The following is a 17,454-nucleotide window of genomic DNA, read 5'->3' on the forward strand; positions in this document are numbered from 1 at the left end:
TACCATAGCTGCAGGAACAGCATGGTGTGTGTTGACCCAGACAGACTTTTTCAACACACAACTATTGCAAAAAAAAAACCAATCAAACATGACTTATTGTAGTGTTGGACGATATGGCTGAAAATGTTATCATGGTAAAGGTTTCTAATAAAGCAAATATACTCATAACAATGATTCCATGAAATCAGTTTAGTGATTTATTTTAATTTTCTTAGACTTTATGGCATTTATTTTTCAGGGAGTGTGTACAAAAAACAATCTCACACACAGAGCAGAGATGTATTGTGCCATATTTAGTTACTACTTTCCATCTACAGTTTACAGGTAGACAAGGACACAAATACAACAAAATTTACAGATTTAGGTCTTAATTTCACTCTTATAAACCCTGCCATGCCCGAGCCTTAACTCCACATAAAAATAGTTTGGAAATTCAATATGTGCAATATTGCATTTCAAATTTAGCATGATTTCGTACTAATAAAACCTGAGAGGAAAACTGCTGATCTCTCTAAAAAGTGTCTTACAAAGCTACGTTCACTCTGCAGGCCCGAATCTGACCGAATCCCTGCGTCTCAATCACCCACCGCCTGTGCCCGCTCTCTATAAAAAACAGCATAAATTTCTCTTTCTCTTCACTCTCCTCCTATTCATCATCTGCTTCCACATTTGCCTGCTTTCACTGCACAATAACTTCAAAATGAAACCGTAAATGGTCACATCACATCCGATCTAGAACAAACACTAAGGCTTGCCGTGTGAACGAGCGGACCGCCACGGTGTTCAGCGGCCGAGCTAACGAGGCGACGTACATGATCAAATGCTCACTCCAGGATCAGAGGACGCCGCTGGTGGTCAATCCTCCATCAGCCCGAGCTGAGACCTCAGCAGACAGGTGGAGTCACACACACACACACACACACACACACACACATCATGGTCCTTTAACCAGGTGAGTAAAAGAGGAACAAAACGTAAAGTGATTGGCCAGATGACGCAGCAACGGGGCACGACATCTGATCCTCAGGAAGTGACCTCAGCACCTCTGAACATGTCGCCTCCTGCAGGAAAAAGTGCCGAGGTGGTCAGAAGGAGGCAGAGGGCAACGACTGATGTGTTCTCAAGACACACGTCAGTACAGGGAGACAGGTGTGTGTCTGTGTGTGTGTGTGTGTGAGTGTGTGAGTGTGAGTGTGTGTGTGTGTGTGTGTGTGTGTGTGTGTGTGTGTGTGTGTGTTTTCTTGTTGTGTCCTCTTTGACACTTACTACAATATAAATGTTCGAGCTCAAAAATACAAAAGCGATATGTGGCGCCATATTTTGATCTTGTTGCGGGCTGCTACATATAAATGAATGTGTGTGTGAACCCCTGTGCATTATGGGATGTCAGTTGCTGAGTTCATGGGGATTGAACAACAGCAACATTTGAATAACAGAGTTCATCCCAGTATAAAAAAGGGTATCATTGAGATTTTAATGGTATTACAGCTCTAACTGATACTGCTTATCAATCCATTATGGTACTTTTATTGGTCCTTTGGGGAAAAACTGAAGGAAAACATGAAGGTTGAGGTGCCCTTGAGCAAGGCAACTGTTGGGACGCCTATCCATAGGAAGCCGCCATGCTCTGACATTTGTCTATTTTGTGCGTGTGTTTAAGGCCCTGTTTGTGCATGTTTGTGTATTTTGGGCCTGTGTGTGTAACATGTATTGGAGTAAAAAGTGTAATTTACCTTCAGGCATGCGTAAAATATGTCTAAATACCCATTAACAGAAAAAAATGAGCAAAGAAGTGGACATACTTAAAAACTTAATAAACTTTAATTGCCTGTTTATAGCCGCGAACATGTGCTCACGCTGCATCATCACCGCGTTTAAGATGAGACGCGTGAAATCAGACCAGTTTAACTGAAAGCATTCGAAAAGCTGGGAGCAGTTATTACATCAAATCACTCTGTAACGGGTTTTTTTCAGCGTGAGACAGAGTGAGACAGTCCATCTGGTTGTCCTCCGCTGTCCCACCATCTTCTGCTGCAGGCAGTAGCTGGACAGAGAAACCCAACACTAACCAGTCAGAGGGGTGGAGGTCAGGTCGAGGTCAAGGCCAGCGTCCAAACATCAGGAGCAGCCGATGATCAATGAGTTTGAGAGTCTCAAACTGAAAACAGTCACACACCTCTGGACTGAGGATTTTTTTAATGTTAGACTGATTTCTGAAGGTAAAAGATTCAATAGTGGGTCAACTAAATATTGTATTTGTAGCTGCCATGTACAAGGCGGATTTGTCTCTAAAATATCTGTCACCAACAAACTATTGTTTTCATGTGAAAATAACAATCCAAACTAAAAGTCCACTTTACTAGATTTTTCTAGAAAATTTTGACGAGGATCCAAGCAGGATCGAAATGTCTTTAATAAACTGAGCGTGGCGTGATGTGCGTATAACTGACGGCTTTCAGCCAGTCGCAGCAGCCCCATACATATTTCAAGGACATTACGGGGATTTTAGGACATTTCTAGGATTTCTGGAAATGTATAGGATTTTAGGACTATTGAAGGATTCGAGCACATTTCTAGAATTTCTGATGACATTTCAGGATTTAACGACCTTTCTAAGATTTTAGGACATTTCTGGGATTTTAGGATGTTTCAAGGATTTAAGGACATTTCTGAATTCAGGATATTTTTCAGGACTTAAGGATGTTATTTTACGACATTTTTAGGATTTTAGGACGTTTCTGTGATTTTGTGAAATTTCTAAGATTTCAGGAATTTTATAGGATTTTAGGACAGTTCAAGGATTCTAGCATGTTTCCAGGATTTAAGGACATTTGTAGGACTTAGAACATTTTGTAACATTAGTATTTTAGGACATTAGTGTTTTATCTTGGACCTCTGTCGGGGGTGTGGGGGATTTTTCTGTTTGTTTGTTTGTTTGTTTGTTTTTTATGTAAAAAGGGTTATGAAGGTTGTTTCGTAAATGTGTATGACTTAACTTATATTTCTTCAAAAACATGTCATGAAGGACTAACTTTACATTTAAAAAAAAATCTTTTTGTTCTTTTAATTATTGTGCAGATTTCTTTATTTCTGTGGCACCAAGAGTGGAATAAATGTGAAATTAAATAAATAGATAAATAAACCACAACAAAATATTGGTACCACTCTCCTCCAAACAGTTACTTTAAACAGCGATTTCAGCCCTGAATTTCCCAACTGGTTCATCAAAATAAAATGTCATAATTTAGTTTAATGATAGTTGGTCACGTTAATCTGGGTGAAACTTTCACCCTGATCGAACGAGCTTCTTCGTGATCAACTGTTTGACCACCAAACTTCAACTTAACACTGAAACTCCCCAAAATCTTTATCCTCCTCCTTACAGACGGATTACCCGTGGCCCCCCTGTGATTGTGGTGCTTCCTGGTCAGAAAGTCATTTGTCAGTATTAAGGTGGATCATGTCGGGAGCCACCGAAGGTACCAAGGTTAGGACACAGCAGTTGAGTAAACATCAGTCGGCGTATCACTTTCAGTCCGGCTGCTGGCCTCACCTCAGGGTAAACAGAGGCAGCGTCCACGCTCGCCACTCAGGTATCAAACTGACCCGCCGTTTACGCCGAGAAACCGCGAAACTGACTGAGGAGCTCCCGAGGAGGAGACGCTCAGCTGTTTATGTCTCCTCTCTGGTAATCGTCATATCTGGTGTCGTGTCTGAGCGGAGGTCAGCCTGTGACCTGGACTCAGACCGTCCCCCCAAACACGACAACACAGTCTGGTGAAGTCCGAGTCCGTGTTTGATCTGTTGGTCTGATTAAAAACTCGTGAAAGGCGTCTGAACGCAGCAAAAGATGTTGGTTTCAAAGGGTTAACCTTACTACTCGTTGACTACAGCGTTTTTGAAACGTAGTTTTAAACAACTTGATTTTTCTTAAGTGACTTCAGACTTTAAGGTTTTTCGTGTGTTTTGAACTGTGTTTATTAAAGTACACTGAAAACAGCCAGATAACGTTGGTGACACATGCTGTGATGCACTATTTCTTACTGAGACGTGCCGACGCTCATTTTGGAAATCAACATCTTTCTGTGATCAATGACTTTGATCACGTCATGAATCACCCCAACTGAAGACAAACTGAAGCTCGTTCACATGCACAGTTTAGTGGCGCTGCAGTTACAGCTCGATTAGGATATTTCATGTGACGACTGTCCTTGTCCCAGCGTACCAGCAGCGGGGGGGGGGATCCATTTATTGATGAAGTCTGTCTGACTCGTCCTCAGCAGCTGATCTGCCCTCTTTCAGCTAGTGTCTATAAACCTAAATTTATACAGTCTATGATATCGACCCAATCACAATCACAGCTGTTTATTTACAGTAACTTTGGGGTAGAAAATGTCACGTACACAAAATCAAACTGAGTAAACTCTGACTTCATTGATTAGATTGAAGCCACAAAAAAATCAATATCAGTGGAAGTGTACTCTATATTTAGAATATTTTCTCTGCTTCACCTCGCTGTCAGACAGCTCTTACTGACGAGGCCGTTTTATCAAAAACACCAAACTGAGAAAAACACTCATTTTACTGAACTGAAATAACAAACTGTCCCTATCTCTAAACACTGAGGGAGCCCCGAGCAGCGACGAGGAGCACGTGCAGAATATTGAGTCCAGTCAAAGTCCGTCTGAGGTATTTACATGACGAAATATCGCGACTTCCAATTACATTATCTGGGTGTGTTAGTTGAAACTCAATTTCAGTGGGACTAACACGTTTACATGTATCTTAAAAGTCCAGTTTTAGTCGGACTGACACAATAATTCCACTTTTCTAACAGCATTCGAACATAATGAGCGTAAAAACAAAAAATTCAACACCACTGACTTTACCCTGAACGCCACACACCAACACAGAAAAGTCCTTCAACATGGTCGAGCTGTCAGCGGGCGGCCGGCCTCGTCTCTGAGCGCTTCTGGCTGGACGAGAAAACTCGACCCCCTCCTCGATGAAAAGCTCATTTAAAGCTCCGGGGTGCGCTACATATGGCAACTCCATTTTTTAAGAATCTCTCTTTTAACACTTGGCAGAGAAGTGCAGGAGAACGAACACGGCCCCGCCAGCTCAGGGTCGGATTATAAACGGCTCCCAGGGGCCCGCTTCTTACTGACGAGGTCCGAACTGTGCCGAGGGGGCCGCGGGTCCAGCGGGCGAGGCACCCGGGGGACGCCTCGGTACGAGCCGCAGGATTCAGGCTGGTGAAGAGCTGAAACCCAAGCATCATTGAATATTTCATCGGCCACGCAGAGAGTCAGCGCTGTTTTGGAAATGTGATAGTTTAGTGTCAAACAGCGGACTGGAGACGTGCCGGAGGACGCCAAGTTCAACGCCAAACCAGACCAGCAGCAAACACGTCAGCTATGTGATGTTTGCAGCTTCGTAACAACTCAGGAGAGCAACTCTGATTTTAACCCTTAGGGCCCGCTTTAATAATACACACACCCACATCTACGATACGAGTCAGACCGACACTCCAAAACCCTCCAAAGTTTCAGTGTTGAAATTATTTATTTACTTAACCCTTTGAAACCTGGATCAGTTTTCTAGTGCAGCGTTCAAACATCTTTCACAAGTATTTAAACCTGTGAACAATGAGAAAATTGGTTTATTTTTTGTGGAAAGTTTGGGGCCAAAAGGTAATGAGCAACTTGGCAAGAAGTTTCCCTCAAATTGCGAGAAATTAGTCGATTTAGAAATGTATTTTTATAAAAGCTATGAAAAAATGTTATTATCATTTTATCATTTGAATTATTTTAAGCATTTTTTAAACATAATTTGGTTGACAGTTTTTTTCCTGATTTCATGTAATTTTCTTGTTTTTTTATTTAAAAAAATAGTTAAATAATTGTAGAAAATTGTATTTTAATTTTCATAATTACATATTTATTTTTTCTTTTTTTTTGCTAATTTTCAAGTCATTTTTTAGAAGAATTTACTAATTTTTTGCTAATTTTTGGATGATTTCTTCTTAAGTTGCTCACCACCTTTTTCTAATATTTTTTTACAGAAATCAAGCCAATTTGCTCACGTTTCAAAAAGTTAAATAATGCCAACATGCCTGTTTGAGTCTACTGAGTTTAAGGTTTACTAATAAAGTAAATTAAAATCACATTAATTGATTTATTCTCAGAAAAACATTTAAAGCTTTTGGAGTCAAGGTTTTCCCCTGACAATCTAACTTCCCGACAGGTTTGGATTAACTTTATTAACAAGCTCGCTTATTGACAGATTCAGACGCACCGAATCTCTCCTCGCTGTCCGTGACCTTCTGGCCGGACATGAACCTGACGGGCTGAAAGGTCGCGACCTTTTTTGGCCATTTCCTCTGTTTGGCTTTATGGAGTCGATACTTCAGAGCCGGCTGGGAATTCAGATACTCAAACAAAACAAGCTTCTGGATCAAGACTGGAGGAGAGGTTTCAACACGGCGACTGATACGGAGTCAGGATATGAGTTTTCAGAGTATTTTGGGGCGTTTTTTTCCTTTTTTTAATAAAATATAGTAGACACGTACAGGAAAAAAAGCCATATATGCAACAAAAGTACATATTGTAAATGAATTGCTATGTTAATAAAGTAATAAAAACAAAATCTTTAGAATGATTGATACAAGTCGTTAGATTTGTCGACTAATTGAAAAAATAATTCTTAAATAAATCAAGAAAAATAATCGTTGGATTAACCCTTTGATACCTGAACATGAGTTGCTTGATTTCTTTTGAAAACATTTTTTTTTTGTTTGTTTCTTTTTCTTTTTGTTTCTTTCTTTATTTCTCATCTTTTTTCTACTTTAATTCTTGTCAAATTATCATTATTATTATTCGTATGATGTTATTGTTGTTACTTATTTCATTTATTCATTTGCAAGTTTTTCTTAATCTGAGATGTATTTGAGCATGTGGAGAACACTGTGCTGTAAAGTTATAAAATCAATCAAATCTATTTAAACAAAGAAGAAAAATATGGGAGGACAATCAAGAAATTAACCAAAAAAAAGGCCACAAAAATAGCAAGAAATCAATAAAATAAGAAAATTGCCTGAAAAAGAAGTAAAAAAAACTATAAAACTCAAAGCAATATCATAACTATCCCCTGCTTTTTAAACTGAAAACACAACTTTTATATTGTGATATTTACTAGAATTGACCAAAAAAAAGCCAAAGGCAAGCAGTGACGGTCATTACCTGAAACTCTCAGCTCAGGTTTGGACCACTGATTAACCGTTACATGTTTGAGGGTTGTGCGGAGTGGACTGGATCTCATAGTGGACCAGGTCACTGCAGGTTTTAAAAAACCTCGATCTCTAGAGAGCTGCATCTGCTGGCTCAGTAGTAAACTATTTTTAAGTTGCAGTTAATAGCGTCAGAGGAAGCGCTCTGATGGAGGTGAGGACAGGAAGCTGCATTTCTCTCTTGAGCAACACACACACACACACACACACACACACACACACACACACACACATACACACATTACATTTTAAAGCACATTCTGTACATACAGTACATCTACAGACAGGTCAAATAACACACAATCTACACACAAACACACACTGAAAATAAATATTGCTGCAGTCACACTGTGAGCCTCGTGCACCAACACACATATTTTCTTAGTTATACTGTTTGGACGTGGTTCAATGCAGGAGGAGCTGCAGGAGGTGTAATGTAAAGATGTTTGATATTGACTTGAGATAGGCTTAATGTTCTGTAATATGGCCTTTACATCACTTTTTTGTCTACGTATTCCTTCAATGTATTTTTGATCGAATTAATTGTTGCAACCACAGAGCTCGTCAGCCTATCGGTGTGCATTTTGTATAAATATATCTGAGGTTTCATTCTTTTTAAAACATTTGGCCTGATGAAGATCCAAGCAGGATCCAAACATTGTCTTTCATAAACTTTCCAAACATAAATTTTTTTATTAATTTCTAGAAAATCAGCAAAACCAGAATTACTGCTAGAGCCCGGCCAATTTATCGGTCAACCGATGTTAGCGGCCGATGTGAGTCTTTCACAGACATATCTGAAAATATCGGCATCAGCGTATATTTTTTCTGATAGGCGCTGATAAGAAAACTTTTTTTACATACCATATAATGCAGAATACGATGCTCGGGTGGTTTAAAAATTATCAGCAACTGACTGATACTGAACAGCACTGATGTTTATTAGTTATTTATTTTGTATTTAAATGGTCAGCAAAGACCAAACAGTACTGATGTGTATTTTATTTTTATATTCTTTACTTGAATGGTCAGTGAAGACTGCTGCTGAACACATACAGTACAAATGTTTATTTTATTTTTATTTATTCTTTATTTTGTTTGTGTGTGATGTTAAATAAGTAAATCGTTGAAGTTGCTTGTTTAAGAAAGCAGCCTCATGAGCACTTTTGCAGTCATATCGCTGCAAAATCAGAGCAAGATCCACATAGAAATGACATATTTTCATCTCAGCTCAAACATTCACCATGTCGGTCGCCATATCGGTAATCATATATAACATCAACACTGGTCTCAAAAATCCCACATCGGTTGGGCTCTTTACCGCCACACGGTTGTAAATCTTTAAGTCAGGTTTCACGTACAGTTTTGTCTGTGAAAACACGGACGCTCCACACACCGAAGATCTCTACAATCAGCTCAGTTTCAAGATCAGTGTCACCAACTCACCATCTGACCAAATGTCTCCCCTTTTGTTCCTGAAATATGGTGAAAAACTGCCGGAGAAGTGTTTTAAAAAACAGTCGACCTTTGACCTTTGGGATATAAACTGCAAGAACTTCATCATTACGTCCTGCTAGACATTTGTGTGAGATCTGACGTATGAATTCTTGAGTTATGACCTTTGACCACCAAATTCTGATCAGCACATTCTTGCGTGCATGTGAACGTTTGTGCCAAATTTTAGGAAACTCCCTCGAGGCTATCTCCTGATTTGGATGACACAAATGCAAGGTCACAACGACCTTTGAACTCCAAATTCTAATCGGCTCATGGCTGAGTCAATATGAATGTTTGTGTCAAGTTTTTAAAAATTCCCTCACAGTGTTGTTGAGATATCACTATCACAAAAATTAGACAGACGAGATCACAGGGACCTTGACCTTTGACCTCCAAATTCAAATCAGTTCATCACGTTAGTGTCAAATTTGAAGAAATTTGTTTTTGCAATATCACTTTTCTTTTTTCAAAATAACAAGCTTTGACATAACAAACCCTCCCTTTGATCTTTTTGGCCTTGTCACTGTCTCGAGGGAGTTTCTCCGCCCTGTAAGAGTCTGTACTCACCCGTGGTGTTGCCCCGGTTCAGTGGAGTGGTGAGTGGTGGCTGTAAACTCTGCACCGCTGTCTGTGTGTCCTCAGCCGTCTGTGACGCACTACAGATGACAGAGTAACCACAGTGAGCCGAGCTGAAGAGAAACAAGTGCTCATAACTTCAGTAAATAACAGAAATAAACTCATTATGTGCTTTTTTTGGTCATTTATGCTGTGTACTATTAGCTACGACAGCATGTTACAGCCAGTGTAGATTTTTTAAAAAACTACAAAAAAAGAGGGTAATTTTCTTAGAATAAAAATTTGAATTTCCCCGAATAATGTTGCAAATTTGCAAGAAAAAAGTCACCTATTCTGAGTTTATATAGTGTTATAAAATCATACAAATTTCTTAGAAAAAAAAGTCGGATTTTCTCTGAGTTTATAAATTCAAACATCTATTCTCTGAAGTTAGAAGGTCACCAACTTCTGAGAAAATAAATATTACAAATGTCAGAGACAAAAAAAACTTACAAATTTCTGAGAAAAAATGGATCTTCTCTGAATTTATAAAGTCCTAAATCTGTGAAAAAAAATCAGCTATTCTCTGAGGTAATTTAAAAAAAACAACAGAAAAACATTGAGGGGTTTTGGTTGTTTTGTTGATTTTTGTGGGGTCACAGAACCGCATCACCTCACTTTAGATCAACGTTATCACGCAGATGCTCTCCCAAAATATTGTCCTGTTTTGTTTTATTGTTTCTTTTGTTTTGTTACTGTCACTATCTACCTGCTCTGATGTCATTTTACATCTTTTGAGCCCAAAATCCCAGCAGCTGTCCTCTGCCAATGCTTTAGCCGCGTTAGCCATGTGGCTCTATGGAAAGCAGTGTTGGTAGCTCATACTCACTTGGTTAGTATAATGTCATTATTACTGAGAGATGATGGACAAACCCCTGTATCCTAAGTATGATCCAAATTGCAATAAACCAGAGTTATCCTCTAAGAATCGTTATTTAATTATTTGCAGCCTGCGCAGCTCAAAGATTAATATCATCCGAAATGACATAACAACAGGAAGTGTGTGAGAATTTCCTCAGTGAAACAAGAGTCGGAGCGCTGCGACGAGGACTCGGGATAACTGTGTGTTCCCAAAATAAGGCCTGAAGACTTGAGGGCCTCTGGTTGGGAATGTGAGCTATGGACACCCTCTAAGCCCCGGGACCAGATTCCTCCTTAAAAATAGCGTCCTGGGTGAAGAGAGACGTCGTGAGGCCACAGAGCTGCTTTCTGCAGGAATTTACGCTGCAGTTAATTGGCGGTTTCTTCATAGCACCGGCGGGCTGCGTGGAGACACGCGAATATCTGATATCTGTTTTAAAGGCGGTAAGGATTTGACCTTTGACCTGTTTACTGTTGGTGCATCTTAATGTTGGTGACTGTGTCTCTTCACCTGCAGGAGTTTGAGGGTTCAAACTGCATCACAAAAGCAACAGAAATCACTAAGATGTTGCTGAAGGCGAGCTCGCTCTTTACGATGTGCCAAACGGTGCTGATTAACTTCTGTGTCGCCGTTTGAACACTGTCCCCCTTCACCCCCTGACCAGCAGGCTTGTTACTTTGCCCGAGCTCTCTCAGCTTTCAAAGCATAATAAATACACAACAGAGACACACAAAATGTCAAGGAAGGTATATTTTAACCCTTTAAAACCAGGGCAAAATGGTTTGATTTCTTTCAAAAAAAACAGGGAGAGGCAAAGAGCAACTTAACACATTACCCAAAAAGTAGCAGGACATTACTAAAATGCAAATGTTTCACAGTAAAGTGCCACGTGTCAAAAACTGAAGGGACAGAAACACTGTCAGAGGGAGAAACAGAAATAGGAAAGGCAGGTATAGTTGTATTTCCTCGTCTCTGCGACAGATTAAAACACTGACAGTGTAGTAAAAGGTGGTATAGAGTCAATGTAATCATTAAAAGACCATTTTTACTGTCTATTCTATAATGTCCTAACATCTGAGAAACGTCCCAAAATCCAAGAAACACCCCAAAGGCAAAGAAACGTCCTAAAATCTCAGAAACATCATGAAATCCTGGAAATGTCCTAAAACCTGAGAAACATCCCAAAAACCTAAGAAGGTAGTAAAATCCTCCAAATGTCCAAAAGTCCGAGACACATCCTAAAACACAGAAATGCCCTAAAATCCATACAAACAGCCTAACGTCAAAGAAATGTCCTGAAATCCAAGAAATGTCCTGAAATCCAAGAAACAGCCTAACATCCAAAACAACAGTATACAATCATAGAAATGTCCCAAAATCCAAGAAATGTTCTAAAATCAGAGAAATGTCCTAAAATCCTACAAACAGCCTAACATCCAAGAAATGCCCTTAAAAAGGAGAAATGTCTTAAATCCTAGAAACATCCTAACAGGCAAGAAACGTCCCAAACTCCTAGAAACACGTATGGGGCTGCTGCGCTGGCCCCCGGCCTCCTGTCCTTCTCCAAAAATGACCCCAAACAAGCTGAGTATCTCTGCTTCAACACAAAAACTTTCCAGCCGAGTGTTAGCTCTCACGCTGAAACACTGCAGTCCTGAAGCTCGAACCTGAAGCCTGTGACACTGCGATAATTGGGGGAGTTACAGCTGTTCTGGGGGGCCCGGGGCCACGGGAAGTAACCTGTAACTTAAGGTCTACCAGCCCCCCACCTGCCTGAACGCGCAGAGACAAAACACCGTCAGTGTATGATTTATAATGCTGAATGTGCCCGTGCGGAGAGGAAGTGTCTCCGTGATGAAGATGAATGAGTCGCAGTGGGAAGCGTCTCTTTAACAGCGGCTGATTGAACTGACGGACCATTAAGGGAACGACACATATGAGAGAAACTTTAATGAAAACACTCATAAAAATACAACCTGAAAAACTCATCTGTAGTGAAAACTACAAAACTGTGTTCAACTTATACTCTGAAACACGGTGCAAATCACTGATGCTCCCTCTGAGGATGTAGCCCATTTTAATTGTTTTAATGACTTTCTGTTACCATTCTTTGTTTTGTTTTTGGGCTTTTTTAGCTCCCTCAGCCCCATTTATCAGGCCTTACTGCAACCCACAAGACCTACAGTACTCCAGCTACTTATCCACCCTTTGAAACCTGGAACGACATCAGCTTTCTTGTGTTTCATTCAGACGCCATTGACATATATTCAAACCTTTGAACTCTGAGACAATTGATTTCTTTTGAAAATATGGCTAAAAAGGAACCTTGGTAAGAGAAATCCTGTAAAGTGCAAAACATTAGGAAAAGAAAAAGAAAATTAGTTTTTAAAAATGGATGAAGCGAAAATAAGTAAAAGATAATAATAAAAAAGGGAAACGTGTAATTTATAATCATAACTTTTATTATTATTAACTATTTGTCTATTTATTTACTTTTAATTTATTTTGTTTGTTTGTTTTTCATATTTGTGTGTTTATGTATGACTTTAAATGACCCTTGTAAGACGTGCTTCACAGATAAAGCTGCCTTGCCTATATTTCAGGCTTTTTTTTTTTTGTAGCTCATAACTTATTCCCATGTTTTTGAAAGAAATCAAGCCAATCTAACCAGTTCTCAAAGGGTTGAAGTAGACAGGACAACGGAAACCTTCGGTAAAGGCAACAAACAATCACAAAGCCACACAGCCATCTCCAAAAAAGTGCAAAAAACATGCAAACTTGAGAAAACTCCAAATACATTCAGAGCTCAAAAGTAACCGAGTTAGCTTAAATACAACTTGAGGTACCTGAAGGCCTACTTTACTCATGATTTTTCTACGACTTCGTGTTTATACTCCAAGATACCCGACTTTTACTGCACCTCACGCAGTACTTTAACTTGTATCAGTACTTCTACACTACAGCGGCCTACCTGTACTTTATTTATGTAAACGATCTGAGTACTTTTTCTTCAACACAGTGTACCATAAATGTCCTGAAAACAACACAGCCAGGAAATACACGGAGCCGGTGGTGTTTAAAAAAAACACAGAACCAGGAAATACACCGAGCCATGGCGGGAAATTCAACCAGCTGTAAACAAAACAGGCCGCAAACAGACACACAGACAGACTGTCAGTCGGTTGTGATTGACTTACCTTATGTGAAGAGTCATTATTTATTAAGTTGTGCTTCCCGGTAAATTTCCCGGACCGTATTTCGGTGAGTTACCGGCGACCACATCCCTCCATGTTATTGATCGACAGCCGTCACATTCACCTGACTGATCCGACCAGAAGGCTGCAGTACCGATCTTCACCGCTGTCATTGGCTAATATGTAACTGCCGTTAAGAGTTAGAGGGGCGCTGTTTCACCCATGAAAACTGTAGACTATGGATATATATATATATTTTTTATTATTATTATTTTTAATTAATTAATTTATTTATTATTTCAAATTCAGTCATACACATCAAACTTAAAAACCTAATTTTACTTAAAAACATGAGATAAAAGCTGACTCAAAAGCATTTTTACTTTACATTACCAAATCTGGCCCCTGATAGGATGCCCAGTGGCCCCACAACTATTTTCTGATTCACAATAAAAATTCACCCTGGAAACTTTTTTTGTACTTTTAGTATACGTAAGGTGCACGAAATAGCATCAAAACAGAGGTAGTTGATCATAAAAAGTGCCAGTGGAGGATCCCCCACACCCCCTGACAGATCCTAGAAATGTACTAAAATCTGAGAAAATACAAAGTCCAGATAAAATCCCCAAATCATTTAAATGTCCTAAAATAGATAAATAATAAATAAGTTCTTTTCAAGTCTCATGTAACATTTATGTTACAAAACAGTTATGGAGAAGCACTGAGACGCTTGTAAAAGTAATAAAAATTCAAGAAGTTTATTGTCGTATGCACAGTAAAAACTGCTGTTGACACTATACAGTAAAATTCTTTAAATGCCAGTCTTCCACCAGGTGAAAAAATATTAAATTTGAAAAAAAAGTGAAAAACCTGAGTCAAATAGTAAAGCACCTTGTACAAATTCTGAAAAAATAAATAAATTAAAAAATAAGGCCATTATAGTAACGGTACCCAAATACAATTTAAAAGCATACGTTTCTATTATCCACGTCACCTCAGCTTCATGTGGACAAAACCAGTAGAAAAAGTACTAGTATGTAGTACTAGAAAAGTTTTCTCAGACTGCGTTATTCATCAAGGGCTGTAATAAAGATTGTTTTCTGTGATTAATCTGATGATTGTCATGATTAACTCTTTGAAACCTGGACCTCTTGGCTCAGTTTCTCCTGAGAACATGTTAATAAATTACTTATTATGAATTAAGGGAAATAATCAGGACCCCCCCCAAAAAAGTCAAATTTATAATCATTATTATTTCTCTTTTTCAAAACTAGTTTTCAGCTAATTTCTTTTTTTTTTTTTTTTTTTTTTCAATTTGTGGGACATTTTTTCCCAATTTTCTTCTTGCCTTTTTAGCCATGTTTTCCACAGAAATTAAGCCAATTTGCTTCAGTTTCAAAGGTTTAAATACATGTGAGAGACATCTAAACGCAGCAGAAGAAAACTGATGACGTTCCATGTTTCAAAGGGTTAACTAATTATTTAAAATATTATAAGTCATGAGAAAATGAAAACAACATGTCTTTAATTTTGCTGATATTGATTCAATGAATTTAATGTGATTTAAACTCATCAATCACTGATTTAATGTCTGACGATCCGGATGAGTTGAGGCTGTAAAAGAGAGTTTCCTGAGTGGATCAGAGCTGTTATGTCTTTCACAGATGGACAGACACCTGTCCCACTGAGACAATGACCCCTAGTCAGCAGGTCAAAGGTCACACAACCACACAAACACATTGACCTACTTCTGAAAGGTAGAAACAAATCATATCAATCTGCATCCTTTTTTATAACACAAATATACAGAGTTACCAGTTAACTCAATATGTAAAAAAATAAATAAATCATAATTGACTTCATCCACATAATGCAGGAGAACAATAACATTTATACACTAACAGGAAACACATACAGTGAACATTTTGCTATCAATTATTATTTTGAGGGAACATAATTGAGTACAGTGCAAGCATGACAGTTAAACAGCAACAATTTTAATAATTGTAATTGAATGAAGAAGTAAACTTTATATGATGAAGCAAAGATAATCAGAGTTAAAGCAGTGCAGCACTGAAAGAAAAGAAAAAAATTAAAAACAAAAATTGAAAAACAAACTGTACAGAAAGAGGTTGAAACATGCACATATACAAGTATACACATATAATATATCATTATGAAGTAAATATTTATGTTTTTTTGACTGTTAGTCAAACAAACAAGTCATCTGGAAATGTCACATTTGGCTTTTAGAACTTGTGACGGGAATTTTGTGTTTTCAAACATTTAAAAAGTAATTTATTTCAATTCATCATAAAATAATAAATCAACGGATTAATCCAGAATGAAAAAGTGCAGTTTAAACATTCTCATATACAGATAATGACACAAACAACATTTAAAAAATCTGAACACTTAATTTACTTAATTTGGTGAAGTTGTTGCGACTAAAAAAAAGACAAGTTCAATTCTATTTTTTTAATTCAGTCATCGTCTCTGGAGATCGCCGTGTTGCACTGCCATTTTTCTACACGGTAAAATCTAACAAACTGATTTTACTGTTAAAAAAATCACGGTAACTGACTGCCTCGAAAAATTGTGAGTTAACATAACTATTAGTCTTAATTTATGTTTTCTTTACATTTAATTGTTAACTTGACTTAAAATTGGCTGATATTCACTTACTTTCATGGAGTTGTTTGAACTTTAAAATGACAAATTCAATTAATTCAGTCTTTCTAAGTTTGATCAACTTCAATAAACCAACTTAACTGTGCAGTAAATCTGTATTCTGCTACAAACTGGTCAGTAATATTTGTATATTCTTAAACAAAACAGAACTGGCATATCTAAACTTCGTCACTGCCAAAATCCTCGTTGTCATAATCAAGTTGAGTCAGACTAACTTGGTTTACTGAATTAGTGAAGACTTAGAAAAAACGAGCTGATTTCACTCGTCATTTTTAAGTTGCAACAACTTCACAAAATTAAGTTCTTACAGCTGAATTTTAAGCAAACTGAAAACTTGGATATAAAGTAAACAGAAATTAAGATTTTTAGTTATATTATCTTTACTTTTTCAAGGCAGCTAGTTTCCAAGATTATTCTAAGTACGATCAACTTTTACGTGGCTAAATTAAGACCAAACAAAAGATAATAAAAAGGTTAATGATGAAGTCAAACCAACACAATAAACCGTAAATCGTGAACTTAAGTGCACACACGCAGAGCGGAGCTGCAGCGTCAGCAGTACAAACACTGCGGGAGCATCTGGAAACTTCATCCACTTCCACTCTGCCACCCCCCACAGGCTGCAGGCCGGGACGCTGCAGCCAGCCCGAGGACCTGAGGGAAGTGTCCGGGGGGGACACTCCCACGGGGGACAAACGATCCTGCCATGTTACCGAAAGGGACGCCGCGACCTGGAAGTCTTGTTTTCTACATCAGACTCAATGTGGTAGACCAATCTCTCCACAGCCGCCCTGGGAACCCAAAACACTGGCAAAGTACGAGGGAAAGTCTGGGTGCAGCACGTCGATAACAACAACGATTTAACTTTTAACCCTTTCAAACCAACAAAAACTAGAGGGCGACCAGCAACTTAAGAAGAAAGGGCCCCAAAAATGGCAAACAACTTGTAGAAAGTTAGAGGAAAATTTATTGAAAATAAGCACAAAAAAGGTATTAGGTATTAAAAACAAACTCACAGACAAAATGAACCAAGACCAAGACATTACTGGAAATGCTTTTTTTCCCCTGTAACATAATTTTAAATACATAATAAAGAGAAATATAAATGTAGTTTTCTGGACACCCCCTTTTGTTGACCATAACTTACTATAATATCCTGTCACCCTTAAATTTTTTTCAGTTTGCTGGACATTTCTTGCCAAGTTGCTCATGATTTTGTTGTTGTTGTTGTTTGTTTTTTTCAATTTCAGAAGTTTTAATGTTAATTAAAAAACTGATATGGATCCAGCTGTTAAAGGTTTTTTTTT

General features: G+C 38.3%; 1 long non-coding RNA gene across 1 annotated transcript; it reads right to left on the reverse strand.

Annotated features, from left to right (window-relative positions):
- Positions 1-278: 278 nt before the first annotated feature.
- LOC121956919 (uncharacterized) lies at positions 279-13,594 on the reverse strand. The gene is made up of 3 exons (XR_015776928.1): positions 13,460-13,594; positions 9,353-9,441; positions 279-1,061 (listed from the first exon to the last, which is right to left on the reverse strand). It is a non-coding gene; the product is annotated as an uncharacterized LOC121956919 (long non-coding RNA).
- Between the last annotated feature and the right edge of the window lie 3,860 nt (positions 13,595-17,454).

The sequence above is a fragment of the Plectropomus leopardus genome, chromosome 7, assembly GCF_026936395.1.
Source record: "Plectropomus leopardus strain MGB_pleo_1.0 chromosome 7, ASM2693639v1, whole genome shotgun sequence".
In the NCBI taxonomy this organism is placed as follows: Eukaryota; Metazoa; Chordata; class Actinopteri; order Perciformes; family Serranidae; genus Plectropomus; species Plectropomus leopardus.